Source organism: Rhagoletis pomonella, unplaced genomic scaffold, assembly GCF_013731165.1.
Source record: "Rhagoletis pomonella isolate Grant_MI unplaced genomic scaffold, Rhpom_1.0 Rhpom_scaffold_00006, whole genome shotgun sequence".
In the NCBI taxonomy this organism is placed as follows: Eukaryota; Metazoa; Arthropoda; class Insecta; order Diptera; family Tephritidae; genus Rhagoletis; species Rhagoletis pomonella.
In genome coordinates this window covers 47699636-47714073 of record NW_023458560.1, presented here as the reverse complement: position 1 = coordinate 47714073, position 14438 = coordinate 47699636, and the positions used below count along the sequence as shown (strand labels likewise).

The 14438-nt window shown below is 34.0% G+C and overlaps 1 protein-coding gene across 1 annotated transcript in view; it reads right to left on the bottom strand.

The window, feature by feature from the left end:
* Positions 1-14438, bottom strand: part of LOC118740854 — a gene marked incomplete at its 3' end in the record, with an annotated part of 173507 nt that overhangs the window by 55451 nt on the left and 103618 nt on the right. The window contains 1 exon segment of the mRNA XM_036472578.1: positions 13816-13841.

The window sequence follows — 14438 nt, the reverse complement described above, 5'->3', positions numbered from 1 at the left end:
TCACTTCAAACATCTTTTTACTTGTATCTTGTACCGGGAGAAGATAATCTATCCAGAATTTTAGAGAATATAGCCACACCGCAGTCTTCTTTGGACTCGTCAGCATAGATGCCAACAAAATTCTCATCGATTGTCCTGCCTCTATTTCAGTCCCATATATAAAGAAAATACACCAGAAAATTCTTACTGATGGTTAAGGAGTTCCTGTGGACTGTTTCTGATCTCATGGGTTGACCTAGCGTTCGGTGGGTGAATTAAAAAGAAGGCTGGCTAAGCGGGAACTTTTGGTTTTGACTGGAGTACGATCTTGAGAATTCAAAAAAAAAAAAAAAAAAAATCCGAAAATTACCGATTGAAAAAATTATTGAAATAATTCAAAAGATTCTCGAATAACTCCGTCGAAATTGCGACTATCCCTAAAAACTACGAATACTTGCTAAAAATTTAGGAAGACCCGAAAAGACTCGAAGCCCCACGAATATTTGCGAAATATTTCCAAGTACTTAAAAATTGCGAAAAATTTAGAAAATTTTTGAAAGATGGTCCAAAACTCCATACTAGCTTCGGAAGTTCTCGGGCGTATCCGAAAAACTCCATCATGAAAGCAGAATTACGACACAAATATTTACATACATACATATGCCTATACATATGTATGTGTCGTTGAACTTTAAAACTCTTTACCGAAAATTACCGAAATAATTCCGAAAAATCTAAAAGTACGAAATTTCCAAAATTACCAAAAAAATTCCCAAATTACCAAATCATAATAAACTAGTCCGAAAAAACCGAAAAAAAATTCCGAACGCACGAAAATTCCAAAAACAAAAATCCGAAAATCTACAACGACCCGATCGAAAACCCCCAAAATGAGGAAAATTTAAAAATAAGTCCGAAAAATTATGAGTCATTGTGGGAAATTTTCGAAACATGTTTGAAAAATCCCGAATAACTCCGATAAAATTTGGTTAATTCCGAAAGAAATCCGAAAAATCCCGACTCTGAAAAATGCAGAAACGTTTCATTTTTTAAATTTATTCTCATAAATTCGAACGAACTCAAATTGCTGTGATTAAACTATTTTTTTTTTGTTCGTTGAGGTCAGCAGCTTACAAAAAGAGCATACAAATTATACTTTAAAAGTCTGCTCTTAGGCCAGTGTGAGTACAACTTTCATTTGAGGAATAAAGCTTTCACTTGAGGAATAAAGCTTTCACTTGAAGAATAAAGCTTTCACTTTGATACTTTCGTGTTGACAAAAACTTGCATGTATGTATAGCCAATATTGTTAATTAAAAAAATTCAACCCTTTTCATATGCTTCCGAGCTTAAAAAGACCTAACTAAGCCACCACACCTGCTATGCAAACCACAAAACCAAATATAACTGCATAGCAATGATTCATATTCGTCACTCACATTTGACTCATATTTTCGCTTAACTTGCCTTCAAACAGGTGACTTGCGGTTGCCGTTTCGATACTTTTTTTTTTTGCTTTTTTTTCGTGAAACAGAACACCCCTTCAAACACATCAGCAGCAACTGTCGCTTGACTCATTTTGCACTAGGCATACGCAATAAGCATAACTAATAAGCATCTATCACTTTCTGTGCACCCCCAAACTGCTATAAAGTACGCCGCTTATTACTTAGCCATAGCCGGCTTTTAGTGATGCAACAAACAATATTTAGAAGGCTGAGAAGCGTGTTGGCAAGCAAAATGCCTTGGCCTTAAAATGCAAAGCAAAAGCTTTGTTTAAAGTCACATTTTTCACAATTTCAATTTTTATGTTTGTTGTTATTTTACTCGCCACTTGCACATTTCCATAATTCAAATGATCATTTATATGCATTATACATATATTAGGGCAGGTCAATTTTTTTTTCGACATCGTTCCTAGCAGATTCGTATTCTACATAAAATTCTAAGAAAAAAAGCCCTTTAGACCATAGCTCTAAAATCAATTTCGAGCCTGCGCAATTTTAAAAGAAAATATTTTTAATTAATACTAAGTCCATAATCAGATTAATATTTACTAAAGTGTTAGGAATATTTTTTTTTTGGAATAAAGAGTTGTGCTCGGGAGTTTTGTGATACGAAAAATTAATTTCTGATATCTATTTTTAATTTAAAGAACCGTAAGATGGCGCTTCAAAGCAAATCTACTATATATTTGTGGAAGTATGTATGTGTGTATGCACCAGGTTGCAGCCTGAACGGATGTACCGAATCGAATAAAATTTTGCCAAAGTATTGCCATGACTCCTGGACCTATAATAGGGTAAAAAAATTGAAACTCGCCAAGGGGGGGGAGGGGGATGAGGGATACCTCCCATAGTGAAAATTTTTAATCAGCTCTAACTTCGGAATTATAGTCACATGAACTCGAAATTTGAAATGCACAGATACCTATGGTAGGTGCTTATGGAAAGATATACATATGTATATAAATGAGTTTGTAAAAAGGGGCGTGGCACATCTTATAGGTGTGGAATCTTTTATCAGCTATAATAGCAGGCAGTATTAGTGATCTCATTGTATTGCATTTTGAAGATTTGTTATAATTGATCAAAATTAAATTCAAATAAATTATAGATGATATGAAGTTCACCGGGTCATCTTCTAGTCTTTAATATATACTCAGTTAATATACGGATTAATATTTACTAAAGTGTTACGAACGTTATTTTTTTAATACAATAAGAAAAAAATAACTATAATTTAAAGGAGTGACACACAATGGCTAGAGTCGTCGCATGTGTGTATTCTTTGATATACATATATATGGGCCGTTCTTACGGTTTATATATTTTTCATCCACTCGCTTATTCCTTACCGAAAATTTTAAATAAAAATTTACCAAGTTTTAACCGCAGATACAGTACAGGTAGCAGTTTAAAATGGGTAACTGGGTAAACTTAATAAAGAAAACACATTCTCTGGCTAAATTAATAAGCCAGCCCGGATAACATAAAATCCCAAGCTTGATAAACATTTGGTGTTATAAAAGTTTTATAAAGCTCTACTTGTAATTAGGAAAAATGCCGAAAAAAAATTATAAAATTGATTGATAAAAATAGAGAGGGAGTTATGGCTATGACAATAGAAACTAGAAAAAAGATACCTCGTGTTGAAAGCAAAAAGGATCTAAAACCAAAAAAAATATAAATACATTGTTAATCATAAAAAAAATTATGATTCGAAAAATAATTTTAAAATATTGTAAATTTTTTTTTCGTTTTTTAAAGTTAAGGGTAAATAAACCCTTAAACTTACTGTAACGAACAAAAGTATTGGCACAGTAAATTTTACGCAATATAGGCAAAGTATTTTTTAGAAAAATTCCAAGTATGCAGTTTAATAATCCATTCAATTTTAGTTCATCAAAGTGCAGGTTTGAAGTTGCTTGAAAATCTGAATATAAAATTGCAAATTAGTATGCAGATTTATTGAATTTTCCGAGTTTTTCACAAAGTTTACACATTTGCTTTTTATGTGTTTTAGTGTAGTATGAACTATGTTTTTATAAAAAATTATCGGAAATAAATTAAAAATTTTGCTTATATGTAATGCGAAAATCTACTGTGCCAAAACTTTTGTTCGACACTGTACATATAAAAAAATACATACAGTAACTTCTCCCGTTACAATAGTAAAAAACATGTAATTTGCTTTGTAGTGCAATCTTGCCGTTCTTTAAATAAAAAATAGATATCAGAAATTAATTTTTCGTATCAATAAGCTCCCAAGCACAGGTTTGTATTAAAAAAATATATCCGTAACACTTTATTAAATATTAATCTGCATATTTTATCAATTCGTCGGAATATGTTTTTATGTATGTTACCGCGTAACTTTGTACTACGTTATCCGTTTTCTATAATTCTTTTTGAAAGGAAAGGTGGTTCCTCAGAGATAGTCTCCTACTAATTGAGTGTAGATCCGATAATTGGGCCATGAAGAAAATAACGGTATTTTTAAATTTGTATATGAGAATTGAAGTTGGTTTTGTTTTTTTGTTCAAATTTTACTCCAGTGTCCACAGCTCCTATAAAAGAGTCGTAGGCCATATTTTTTTGTTAGTTCAATTGTGGAACATTTGTATGAACTGCTTCGGCTAATACTTCGGCTTTTGTTCTCTTTTTATATCGAGGCTGAGTGCATTGTTCGATGGGGTGATATCATTGCCAAACATAATAGTACTTTGTTTGCCATCAGTAAACACTATCTTGACGGAGTTACAGTATTCCACATTGATGCGAGCCTCAAAAGTTTTGAACAATATTTGCGAGTATGGCTTTTAGTTTTTACCGCTCAGGTAGGTGGCAGGCCTATAGAAAATATTTCTTAATCAATAATTTTTCAAATACTTTTCGCTCGACACCTATATTATAATACATACTTATTAACTTAATTGAATTAAATTTTCGAAATTGGTGGCAACTCGACTCAAAAATATTTTCAGTAGTAAGCCTTCTTAAAGCCTTTTAATTTGATACCCATATTGCAATATTTAATTTATCTTATCAATTTTATTTAACTAAATTTTGAAACAGGTGGCAAAATATTTTTGCCTGTAAGCCTTCATAACCTCTTTCTTTTGACACCCATATTGCAATATCTAATTTATGTAATTAATTTACTTATATTGGGATTTTTAAACAGGTGGCAACTCTCTATTTTTTCTGGTTTTAACAATCCGGATATTATAAAAAACAAACCAAAAAAAATAAAAATATTCAAATCGGTCAAGCTGTTTTCAAGTCTTAGCGAGGCTAACGGACAGCAATCCAATTTTATATATAAGATATCTTCTTTTAAAAATGCGCAGGCTCGAAATTGACTTTAGAGCTATGGTCTGGAGGAATTTTTTTCTTATAATTTTATGAAGAATCCGAATATGCTAGGAACAATGTCGAAAAAAATCTATCCATACAAATTGACCCGCCCTAACATATATATATATATATATGTACATACATATATGCACTTAAGCCACTCACTCGCTTTTTCTGACTGGCTGGCCTCTGCTTAATGTGAAGGTGATGGCTGTTGTCTGTGAGTTGCTGCCACTGCTGCCATAGGCATAGCAAATCAATATGAATTTATAAATTGTTTATTAGATGCACAAATCAATAAACAAACGAAAAACAAACGAAAAACAAAAACAAATGCATTGCATACACATGAACGCAGTGCGTACAGAATTGCAAACCAAGCCGCTTGCATCTGCAAATGCATTTTTGCGGGCGCACCATTGACTGGCATTTGCTATTAATTTCGAGTGAACGATTAACGCAAGCATCATCATATGTAAATATAGCGAATATCAAGAACAATTAGAATCAGTGTCAGTGGCTTAATAAAAATATGTATTTGAAAGAATGTATTTGCAATTTCGTGCGACTGGAGGCGCAGCTCGCATTGACGGCCCGACGGCTATGCCTGCATGCCTGCCGCCAGCTGTCCTCCTTGGCTATGCTGCGCTAAATAGTACAACCGATATATATGTATGTATGTGGCGCAAGCTCTATGGAACTAGTTGCTCTAATAAATTGCCGCCACCACTGCGCCGTCGCCTATTTTGTGAAAATTATTTAGTTCAAGAACAGCCGCTACCGCTGGCTGGCGCTGTTGCCGCCACAGCGCAACTGTGATGCAGTGTGAAATTCTTTGTGTGTTGCTGTGTTGTGTGCAAAAGTCAATCGTTACAACAACAACAACAACTAACTATGTATTAATTGAGAACCAACAATCACAAATCGCAGCAAATCGCAGCAAATCGATGCATGTCAACCTTGTCCCTGAGGCGTTTTTGCATTTTTTAAGCTCCACATAATGACGATAAATGTAAAACTACAAATGTACAAAACGTATGTATGTTTGCTAATGCATACAAACATACATATGTACATACAAACGCACTTTCGCAGCTATTTGCACTTAAAAAAAATTTCGGTTTTTATTTCATCTCTATCTGACTCTGCTTAGCTCTAAGTGCGTGTGCTGTGATTTTATTTCGCTTTCGGCTTGGTGAATCACTCGACTATTTTCTAGCAGCAGCAGCAATTTAGTATTCAACAACTTAACTTCAGTTGAGTACGCGCAATTGGCGTTTACCAAATATGTGGCCACTGCCATAGTCGCCATATTCGTTGCAGTGCATCCCCTGCTCGGCAGCACCCCTTTCATATATCGTAAAAAAAAAAAAAAAAAAAATCAGCCGGAGTATTCAATGCTGCATTTCGATTCCGAAACGATTGTGTCATTTGCGTGCGTTCACTGTAAATAAATAAGCTCCGTCTAGCTTTGGATGTATTTCATATATCTGGCATGAGACAGTGAAGAGTGTCTGGCTAAAGTGGATTTTAGATAAACTTTCTGTTCGCATGCCAGTTATCAAATATCGTTATTTTTCTACAACAACTTAAAAACTAGTTCCAAAAGGAGTAGCTTCCAATGAGTTTCTATACAACTAGATATATATACATAGTATACTAAAAAATTCTTGTCTAGTCTAGCAACAACTTAATATGGTCTACAACAAATGACTTTTTAAAATTAGTTGTGTAAAAAATGGAAAAGAAATTTTCTTCTATCAAAATTTCTTAAATAAGTTTGCAGCTCTGAAGAAAAAAATGCTCATACATATATTTATGTATGTACATATGTATGTACATTAGCGCGGGTAAATTTTTTTCGACTATGCACGTATGGCTTAGGAGAAATCTACGTGTAATTCTAAGCAAATTTGCCGAAGAAACCATGGGTCTAAACGCCCCCTGATGGAAATTTTAAGAAAAGATAAGTGCAGAAATAGATTCTTCATACCAAAAACACCTTTATAGCATGTTTCATACAAAATTTAAGCACATCTTTACCACTCTACAGCAAAATGCGAAGAAACCTTTTTTAGCAATTTGGCAAACTTCAAATTGATTTTAGAGCCACATAGAATTACGCGCATAGTCCAAAAATCTCCCATACAAATTTACCCGCCCTAATGTACATATATGCTTTTTCGAGAATATTTACAGCAAAAGCAAAATACTTTTCCAATTAACAGATATAATAATATTCTTGGGTTTTACATTGTAACTTGTGTATAATGTAATTAACTTCGACTTTTCAAACAGTAGAAAACCCTATTCAAAATATTTTCAAACTACATATAACCATATTAAACCTCTTGCGTCTGACAACCACTTTGATATACATACATATTCCAATTACCTAATACCCCTAATTCAAGTAAACGTTTATTTTTTAAATAGGTGACAACCCTTCTAAAAGAAGCTTAGAAATAAAGCCTTTTCTTAACAATCTAGTTGCATATAATTAATTTGAATTTGACTTCAAACTGGTGGCAACCCTTTTCAAAATATTTGCAAACTATAACCTTTTGAAGCCGCTTTCGTCTGACACCCATATTGTAATACAAATTTCAAGTAATTCCCTTAGTTCAAGTTGAATTTGATTTTTTAAATTGGTGGCATCCCTCCTCCATGAGAATGAAATTGATTTTATATATCTTTATTCCAGATTCCAGTACTTTACCACAAATACTACCTTAATTATGCAGTATGAAAAATTCTATTTGTGCCAGAGATGCCACGCTTTCTTGTCTATAAAAGATATCCTGTGTTTCAAGTTGGAATAAGTGGCAGCATTGTTTAAAATTCCATGAGGTTCGGTTTAGTAGTTTAAGCGTGAAAGCGTAACAAACAAACAAACTCACTTCCGCATTTAAAATATTAGGAAGGATTCTCCTTTCGTCTTTGCAGCCCGAATCGCTCGAGAATTTCCGGACTGTTTCAGGGGGGTTTCGGAGTCTTTTCTGTTTTTATGCAGTCTTTTATATTTTTAGATTTTTCGCAATTGTTCCGAAAAAGTTCAGTACTATTCAGGATCTTTTTATATGTTTCGGTTATTTTGGAGTATTTCTAAATACTTCGGATTTATTTGATTTTTCTTGGAGATGCCCGGAAATAGAACTCCTCCGTACTATTTCGGGGCTTTTCGGAACTTTTTGAGGAGTTTTCATAATATTTCTTAGTGGGGTTTCGGACTTTTTTTTTAATTTCCGCAATCTCTGTATTTTTCTGGACTGTAATTTAATATCAGTATTTCAGGGCTTTTTGCCGTTTGGCACGTTTTTCGATATTTATTCACATATTTCGGAGTCTTAATGGATTTTTTTATTCTTTTCGGAGTCTTTCTGACTTTTTTCGTAGCAGTTCGAAATTTTTCAGATTTGTTGGTTTTTCGGAGTTTCTTTGAGACTTTTAGTAGTACTTATTTAGCGTCTGGCAGGTAGGCAATTTTTCGGGCTTTGGAAATTTGCTAAAATTTTTCGGAGTAATTTGAGACTCCTCGGGATAAATTTGAAGGCTGCTTTCAAGACTTTTCCATTTTTACAATGTTAAAGGGGTGTTCTCGACTTCTAGAAATTTTTTCGGAGTGACAAACTTCGGAATAGCAACGGAAATTTCGGAATTTCTTCAAACATTCTAGCGTTGTGACATTTTTTCGGAGTAATTTGAGATTCTTCGGCATAACGTCGAAGGATGTTTTCGAGACGTTTCGCATTTTTACTATTATAATCGGGGTTTTCCGACTTTCCAAAAATTTTTTGCGGAGCTACCAACTTCGGACTAGCCTCACCAATGACTTTCGTCGGAGTTATTTCGAACCTTGTAGCATTTTTCATAGAATTTCCAGGGTTTTGTAGATTTTTAGAAATTGTTTTCGTAGTTCGTTATTGCAGATCCTACGAAATAAGTACGGAAATTTTCAAAAGTCTTCCAAAACTTTTCCCGCTTTTCGGTAACTAGCTCGAGATACTTCGCAATAATTTAGAAGGATGCAGAATTGTTTTAGGATTGCCGGGGTTTTCTGGTCTTTTAGAAAATTTTCCGGAGTTTTTAGAGTTTCTTCGGAAAAATTTCGGATATTAATAATTTTGCTTCCGTGGAAGCTAGGAAGTAAGAAGCAAAAATAAACTAAGTCGAAAGTTTTCAATTACAATTTTTTTCCCATGAGCTCTTCTTCCGAACCACTCAAAATGTTACTCATACGCCCTGTACACATACCTCGAACACTCCATCGCGTACAGCGCGTACTTGACAAAGACCACAAGAAGTGCCCAGCCAACCTCGACTTCGTGCATTACCAATGCCAGCGTGAAGGTTCTGAACACACCTTCGTGGTGCGCTTGCTGTTGCCGTTGACATTTTAGCAAAACGAAGAGTAAGAATTAAATAAAACCAAAAAAAAAAAAATACTAAAGAAAAAATACCCATCCATGGCAAAGTTGTGAAAATAGCATGGAAAAATATTGCATTGTTTAATTGCAGAAGGCGTTGGCTGGGCCAACCGAGCGTGCAAGCGTGCGCGCGTGCGTCAAACCGCAAAAAAGCGGCTACTGTAAGAAATACGATTTTCCAATTCTGAAGTCAAATGAATGGCTGCGATAAAAGAAGCGCCAAGCGCTCATCTGCACAATCAAAGGAAAATACAACAAAGCAGTTGAAGATGGCGATATAAGAAGTGGCAGTAGAAGAAGAGGGCGTGCGTGTGCGACAGCGACAAGCGGTTGATGCGAGCGATGACTGACGGTACTTTGCGGCACAACAATCAATTTGTACGCTTACGGTTTTTTTGTTTGCTTTTTCATTCCGCCAACCAGCAAACCATCCAATTGTCATTGCAACAGCTGCAACCGGCTGCTGACGGCCAGCTGTGTGGTTGACTCGCCCGCCACCGTTGGCTGAGTTGTTTTGATTTGGAAAACCGCAGCATAGCAGCATCGCCTAAATGACATTGTAAGAAAATGTGGTTGCACTTGCTGTTGCCAAGTATGGCGGCTAGGCGGTGGCGATGGCGGTGGCGATGACGTTGACGGCGACAGCGGCAGTGGTTGCCATTAGCAGAGTGTTGCATTTCATGGTTACAACGGCGGATTTTTTGTTGTTGTTCTCAGTTTGCTATTTCTCTGAATTGTTTTTGTGCTCTGCCAATGTTGACTTTGAAATCTGCTTGAATGGCAGACCAACACGTCACCGGCGGCAGCGCGCAAACGCGTCAAATGCTAAGCAAAAAAAAAATAAAATAAATATTTGAAAAATTGCAAAAACTTGTCGCCGAGTTGTGGAGTTTTTCCTTGCCAAGCAGCTTGCTTAGCAATTGTCCGCTTGCGTATTTGCTTTAATTTCATTGCTGCTGTTGTTGTAGCGTTTAATTTCAATGTAAGTTCATTTTCAATTTCATTGCTAAAGCGGCGACTTGCAATTATTTTATGGTCATGAATATTGCAATTCACTTTGGCGACCGTAAAAATGTGCGTGCGTGCGTGCGTTTTCGTGCAAATTGGTCGCATGTCCTTAAACTACTAGCACTTTGCCGCGTTTAGCGAAATTCTTGTTTTTTTTTATTCTTATTGTTGTTGTTTAGTTTCGTTGCTCGCAGCTTGCTTTGTGGCCACAGTAGCCGAGGCGAAAATTGCACTTAACCTTTTTGAGTCTGAAAATGTACGGCGACACTGGTTAAGCATTTGAAAAAATATTTTAAGTAGTTGACCAAAAGAGTAGTTGGTTCTAAATTTCATGGTAATTTGTTGGCCTTTTTTGTTAGAGTGGACAAACAATTTCAAGGCAGCATTAATTTCAAGGAACATTTTTTTTAGAAAAGAAAATTAAATAAGTTCTTGGGCATTAATGATTTGCTTCAACGAAAATAATGTGGCAAAGACTAAATATTTCAAAATTTTCGCAGAATTTTTGTAAAGTCGCTTGTGCTTGGAAAGGAATTCCTACGAATTTGGCTTTGCCATTTATTGCGCGTACATATGTAGCTTACAAAATTGCAATGTTTTCATTTTTAAATAATAAATTTTTGTTTGAAAAATCTCTGCAGCTATTTGGGAGAGCTGCTAGGTGCAAAATTGAACTCGTTATCAAAAACATTTCTTAAATATTATACATACATAGATGGCAATCCTGCTCAGAACTATGACAAGCAAATTCGTTAGTATATGTATGCACGTTCTTAAATTGTTAAACGAATTTAATTTTTTAAAAAAGGTGGCAACTCCACGCTACGAATATTTTACAATTAATTTTTTTTTTACTTACTTGTTTTTTCGATAGTTAATAATACTTGTGGATTCTTAAGTTGTTAAACAAATTTTTTTTTTTTGAATAAATGGCAACCTGTGCGAAACCATTTATGGCTAAAGAGTTTAGTTTTATACGCTATTTTAAACATCAAATGTTGACTCTGAAATATTTCTAATTTTTGTAAAAGGTGGCAACTCTGTTGTCGAAACAATTTTAAATTAAAATATTTTAATTAATATTTTTCTTACGTTACCAGAATGAGAACATATTCCATGTTGTTTTATATCGTTGTCAAGCTATCGATATTTATTGAGTTATCACTATTTATAGAGTTACCAAATTTATCGACTAGTCGTAATGCATCGAGTTTTTTCAACTTTTCGAATTATCGATATTTATTGATTTACTGAAATTTGTCGACCCGAAGTTTCTGGCATTTAAATTTCAAGGTTGTATAAGTGTAAAGAGTTATCACTTCTTATCGAATTTTATCGTGTTACCAGAGTGTAACGAGTTATCGAAACTTGTCAATAGCTTTCGAAAAATATGGAGCTATCAAAATTAACCGAGTTTTTGAAATTAATAGAGGTATCCGAAGTATATAACGTTATCGATTTTTATCGAAATTTATAAATTTTTGAGTTATCGAAATTTAACAAGCCCTCGAAATGCACTGTTATCGAAAGTTATTCAAATTAGTCGAGTTATCGAATTTTTGTGAGCTATCGGATTTTAGTATTTTTGAAATTCATCGAATCGTCGATATGTATAAAATTATCGAAATTTATCGACAAACGGGAATGTATCGGGTTGCTTCCGAGTCCTGCCAAAGTCCTCCAAAGACTTTAAAGATATACAAATTGTAGTCAAGTTTTGGTTCCAAATAATTTTATACCTTAGAAGTGAAACGACGTGCTAAATTAGAGTTTCGAAAGTAGCTGGCACTTTAAGTTATTATTAATATGTAAACTATTTGTTTTTTTTATGGAGGGTAACTCAACAACCATTTCTTAATTTAAAGCTTTAGAAGCATTTTTATTTAATAACAAAAATTTAGACTTTTTCATGCAAAACTAATTTTATTAATTTTAATATTGACAGGTGGCAAGCCAATAAAAAAATTACTAGACGACAAAAACAAAAAAATTTCGAAACACACGAAGTATACAATATACTCACGAAGCTGTGGGCTAAACATAGTAAAAGTGCGTTTTTAGTTTTGCGCTCTGACGTCAGGATGTTTTTTTAAAAGGACTTTGCAGTTTCAAAGATCTGATTAATACCAAAAATTATTTAAAAGATTCAGTGCAATATAGAATAAAAATATAGGTACCAAATGGAAGAGAAAATTCTGCGGAATTAAAAAAATAAAATTTTTAGGTTAGCAACGACGAATAGGTATTGAAAATGCTTTTTTAAATAATTTAATTTTTGTAAGCTAATAAAGGTAGATGGATGAATTTCAAGCATGTGGTCGACAGTATATTAGTATTTAACATATAATTTTATCAAAAATAATTATCGCAAAATTTCCTTATGTACCAAAAAATTTAACCGGCTTTAACTCGTCAGATTTTTTTTTTATTGTTTTGAAAAAAATCATATTTTTAAAATTTCAAAGCTCTTTTCAACTGCGTACATAGATGGCAATCTTGTTAGAAATACTTCCTTGGATTAAGCAATTTTAAAAAGGAACAAAGTGGTAATTTCATCTTCAGTAAACATTTTTTTTATGTCATGGCAACCCTATTTTACAAATGTTTATCCAAAATCCGGCTGAGCTACTTTTGGCCGTTTTAACGTTATTGCAAAAGCCTAATTAACTGTAAATAGAAATATTTTAAGGAATTTCAGGTTCCATTGTGATTGCTCTCAAATAATTGTTGGTCCCTGTCTGACATGCCGTTATGTCCCCCTTCTGCTAGCTTTGCAAGACAAACCAGTCTCTGTTTGCAGCGTGGCATCCGTGTCTGTGGTGAAGCTACTGTGGCCATAAAAAATATACCCAAAGCGGCTTGAGAACAATTCGACCTGCTTCTTCCAATTCTTCTGTTACGAATCCCACAGAAAAATGCTGTATCAAGAATATACTAAGCGTTTGCTTTCTTTATGATCTACTTAAACCAAATTTTTTAAATTTCGTTTACATTTTAATCTAAAATGTTCAATTCTGTTTAACTTTTTTTGAGCGAGAGGAGGAGGTATAGAAAGAAAGGGTCAGAAAGGGTGAACAGCCCGAATGCGACGAATTTATCCTACAGCGATTAATCGAGGTATGTATCAATGACCATTTACTCAGCATTAAATATTAAAATAAGGTAATTTGAAAGCCGTTTGAGAAGTGCATATGGAAGTAAGTAATAATCTGAAGAATCGCATTAGGATCAACCTTATACAGTTGCATACTTTTAGGCACTCTCAGTCTAATTAAAAGTGCAATTGAGAGCTAAGACTTTGAAGAAAAATGCTAAATGAATATTAATAAGTTTCATCCTAGATTTGCCATTGATTCAATGGAATGATTAAAGTGATAATTATATTGTAATTTTGCCTCTACTGCACATAAAAATAAACATAAAGGCATTGCATTTATGCATAAAGGACTAACGAGCATTTAGCAGAATATCTACTTAACATAGTTATGAGAGAGAGAGCGAGAAAGGGAGATTTACGCTGTATTGCATACAAGTGCACTTACCAGATTAATTTGCATCATTTGGTTGCCTACAAAGAAAGAGCGGAGATAAAGTAAACTATTTATTTGTGAATTAAGCTGATTATGCAGAATTTTAAACGTAAATGCATTACTAATAATAATTTTATAACATATGGTGTCAAATGAAATATTTATACTTATTTATGTATGTATATAAAATATTACTATTAATATATACTACTATAATAGCATACTGTATTATAACAGCTATTTATGAGAGCAAAGTAATAAATAAAATATTATGCATTAAAGATAAATCATAATTTCAGTAAATTCAAAAGACATACACTTGGCGCGCCTAACCGCGGTGAGTGCCTACATTTTAATGCACAGCTTGCTTTGTCGTAATTTATGGGCGGCGAAAGTGCTGGTAGGCCTGCGTATGACAGATGGTCGGTCGGTCGGTGATGGTCGACGAGTGCGAAATGCATTGTCTTTGTTGATTTTTTTTTTGCGATTTGTGTGAATGAAGATTAGTGTGTATGTACATATGTACTTAATAAAATAAATAAAGCTTAGTAGCATTGGCCCACGCAAAAGTTCTTATCAGGCGCCGCAAAGCAAGCGGGCATTGGCTAGTATTTGAATAAAATAAACATACTTAG